Genomic DNA, 4,308 nt, shown 5'->3' with positions numbered 1-4,308 from the left:
CTCCCTCACTCCCTCACTCCCTCACCCCCTCACACCCTCACTCCCTCATCTCCATCACTCCCTCACTCCCTCATCTCCCTCACTCCCTCACTCCCCTCATCTCCCTCACTCCCTCACTCTCTTACTCCCTCACTCCCTCACCCCCTCACTCCCTCATCTCCCTCACCCCCTCACCTCCCTCACCCCCTCACTCCCTCATCTCCCTCACTCCCTCACCCCCTCACACCCTCACTCCCTCACTCCCTCACTCCCTCACTCCCTCACCTCCAGCCCTGCTGGGAGGCACCACCTGAGCCCCCTCCCCGTCCCCATCCGGCACACACTTCCGGCTGCTCCTTCCAGCAGCTCCCCGGCCGTTGTTCCACCGCTCCTGCTCTCCCGGGCGCTGTCCTGGCCCCTGAACAGCTCCTCTGCTCCCCTGCTGCAGGGCACAGACTGCTCAAGGCCTGGCGGGTCAGCTCTGGGGTTATGAGGCCCCAGACATGAGGGCCCAGCAATGGCCTCAGACCCTTTCCTGATGTGAGGGGATGGTTTCCAACACAAAAACGCTTTGCAACTCTTTTAAAAAAGAATCCCATGTGAGAAGTTTTTTACCCCTGTGCCTCCCGTGCAATGGCACATCCACGAACACACAAATTCCACGTCACTGTGATGGACAAAAGGCAGCTCTCCTCCACCACCAAAGAGCTGGAGGCCCCTGCAATTGTTTCCAAAACTCGATTTGTTCTGATCCCAGACCACGAGAACAACACAGAGCCCCAGTGACTTCAGCGGGGTTTGGCTCTGCATTACAGAGCTGTGCTGCACATGAGCCAAAACACAACCAGAGCTGGGTGTCTTCCCCCAAAATCACAGCTCAGGGGCCAAAAACTCCATTTCAGTACTTCAGAGTCAAGTCAGATGCGGAAGCAGGCGGCCAAGGGGGTTTGCAGAAACTGAGTGTGTGCTCAGCAGAGGCCTCACCTGGCAGTAAATGTCCCCGAGGAGGCAGGGACAGGCAGGCAGTGTCACCAGCAGGCACAGGGAAGGGGTGCTGACACCCTCCAGCAGCATTTCCCCCTTCAGGCATGGCTGGAGCTGCAGCCTCTCCCTTTGGAAGGACCACTCCTCTCTGCTGGCAGCAGGGATCTGACACAGGATGGCAAAAAAGGCACTCTGCAAGGCTCTATGTCAAAAAACCCAACTGATGGAGCTTCATTTCACACCTGGAGCCTGGTGCTGCACCCCAAAATCCTTGTGCAGCCACACCCTCAGGCCTGCTGACACACACGAGCTCCCTCCCCAACAGCAGCTGGCAGCCCTAAAATCCTCTGCCTGTCCCCAGGTTTAACCCCAGAGCCTGTTCTTTGCTCACATCTGTGAGTCTGTGGTGCAGTGAGAAGCCGGCAAGGCTCTCACCTCTCCAACAAAAATATTCAAGGATGGAAAAGCAGCAGGAAGGGAAACCCAGGCTGAGATCCCCCTGCTCCCCTCACTGCCCCAGAGTGACACGGCCACAAAAACAGAGCATCCCATCCAGGCTGGAGGGAGAGGTGCCCTCAGCTCCTGAGGCACGTGCACAACCAAATCCAGCCCATCCCTGACTTTCCACAGCCCTCTCTAAATGGGAATTTTATGAGGTCCCCACCAGCACTGCTGGATCTGGGAGCTATCACACTGAGACGCCCAAGTGCAAAAACCCCTGGAATTCAGGGGTTCTTCCTCACCTGACAGGTTTTGGGGGGAAGTTTCTGGCAGCTCAAACCAGAGACTGAGCTGGGACCAAGCTCTGCTTCTCATCAAACCCTCCTGCTTTGAGGGGCAGCCCAGGAATTCCCAGTTTTTGTTGGTAAGGATGGAATAATTGGGATTTATTTTAAATATCAGTATCAGATCCAGACTGGTGCTGCTCACTGTGTGAAAAAGACTAAGGGAAATATTGCTTTCAGTATGGCATTTAAAGGAATCCCAGAGATAATGTGATTTTTATCTCTTCCTCTAAAAACAAACTTTAAAAATCAACCTTACTGTAAGACCCCAGCAAATGCAGCAAGAGGAGAGCAGTGAGTCTCAGCAGTCTCTGGGGAAGGAGGCCAAATTGAAAAATGTGATTTTAAAAGGACAGAAAGCCATCCTCATCCTCAGCTTGATTCAATTGGGCTCTGCCAGAGAGACAGGGTTGAAATGCTGTGAGATGTAATTGCAGCTGAACCAAACTCCAGATTAAAGGGGGCAATAAAATGATGAAAAACATCACACAAGAGGTGTTTCCAAGGAGAAATGAAAGAATCTCAGGTAGAAGCATTAATGTTTCCTCCTGGCAGTGGATGAAATTTTCCTGTGTTCACCTTTGAATTAATTCCCTGCATTTGGCCTCAGCTGCAAAAGGGAGAAGAATTAGAAAAATATCCCCAAAGCAAGGGGGTGCCTGGGCAGAGAAATATTGCTGCAATAGAGTCCTGAAATCTGCCCTGAGCTCTGGCATCTGATTTCAGCACGAACCAGGGTCACAGAGGGGTCAGGGAGGAGGAAAATAAATTGTTCCCCATGTGGGTATCAGGGGAGAAAGTGGCCACAGGCAAGGGGGCAGAGCTGCCAAAATCCCCAAACCACCACGTGGAAAATCTCCTTCTCCATTATTAATTTGCTGCACCTCATCCCTTTCATGGCACCGAAACAACTCTACCTGTACAGGCATTTTTAAAAGAAAATAATTAACATTCAAAACAAACCCAAGTCCCCCTCCAAGCAATTCTGCTGCCACAGATGGAAATTGGGATTTTTCATGGCCAAACCAATTGAATTCCTAAAATGTTCCACCACCCCTTTACCCCACCAGCAGCTCCTGCTTCTCCTCCACTGCCCTTGGCAGGCACAAGAGGGTCCCTCCAATGCTCCCTCGTGAAGGTTTTAACTTTAAACATTTGAAATTCTGGTAAAGGTTTTACTGATTTCCCAGAAAAATCATGGGGGAAATTTCTTGGCTGAGGTTTTGGAGTGGTGGTTGCTTGTTTGGGTTTTGCTTTTTGCCATTAACGAGTGTTTAATCATTTAATCCAATCAGAAGAGCAGAAAAATAGTTGTTAGATTCCAGAAGTGTCCCCTCAATCCAAAGGGATGGGCTGTGGTCCTGGGAAGGGATCATGGAAAAGGGATCCTGAAAAAGGGATCATGGAAAAGGGGATCCTATAAAGGGTTCCTGACAAAGTTATCCTGCCAAAGGGATCATGGAAGGAGGATCCTGGAAAGGGATCCTGAAAAGGGCTCCCCATGGGAGGATGGATCCAAGATGTGCCTCCCAGCTGATCCCTTGGGGGGATTTTTCCCAAATTCAGATGCTTTCCCCCTCTCTCCCCTAAGATTTTCCATGCAAAATATTCCCAGCCAAACTCAAACCCTTAACCCTGAGCAAAACCAAAAGTCCCTCAGGCTGCCGGAAGCGATCCATCCTCCCCTCATGTGACAGCTCCGGCTTTTTTCCTGCTCCAAGGCCTGGATCCCGTGTTTGTAAAACCCAAAGTCTGTTTACATGCTGGCCAAAAGTTGTTTAGCATGAGGTTAAAGCTGCCAGGCATTTTTCTGGAGTCATCTGGAAAAGCCACCCTTTGCTTCCCTTCCCACAGGACTGGAAATTCCTTGGGGAATTTTCTTTGGGCTGCAGGGAACAGCATGGCCCAGAGAGGCTTTGGAAGGGAAAAAGGGCAGGGAGCGCTGCTGTGGGGATTTGGGAGCCAGCACTTTGGGAAGTGTGCCCTTGGATTTCTCCTGGAGCTTTGTGCATCCCCTGCTGGGCTCCAGCACCAGATCCATGGTGGGATGTGAGCAGCCCACAGCTGGGAATTCCTGGGAAAGGGGAACCCACCAGGACCAGCCTTGGGAAGTGCTTTGGCAGGATTCCTTTGGCAGGATTCCTTTGGCAGAATTCCTTTGGCAGGATCACTTTTGCAGGATCACTTTTGCAGGATCACTTTCCAGGATCCCTTTGCCAGGATCCCCTTCCAGGATCCTTTTTTCAGGATCTCTTTCCCAGGATCCCATTGCCAGGATTACTTTTTCAGAATCCCTTTCCCAAGATTACTTTTCCATGATGACTTTTCCAAGATTTCTTTTCCAGGATCCCTTTTCTAGGGTCACTTTGCCAGGATCCCTTTGGCAAGATTCCTTTTCCAAGTTCCCTTTCCCATAGTCCAATTTCCAGCATCACAGTTCCAGGATCCCTTTCAGGATCACATTTCCAGGGCCACTTTTCCTGGATCCCTTTCTCCAGATCCCTTTCCCAGGGTCCCTTTCCTGGATCCCAATGTGTTTTCCCTTGGGAAGAGCAGGGAT

Source organism: Parus major, chromosome 19 (assembly GCF_001522545.3).
Source record: "Parus major isolate Abel chromosome 19, Parus_major1.1, whole genome shotgun sequence".
In the NCBI taxonomy this organism is placed as follows: Eukaryota; Metazoa; Chordata; class Aves; order Passeriformes; family Paridae; genus Parus; species Parus major.
The sequence above is the reverse complement of the archived record's forward strand: the minus strand, read 5'-3'. Positions refer to the sequence as shown.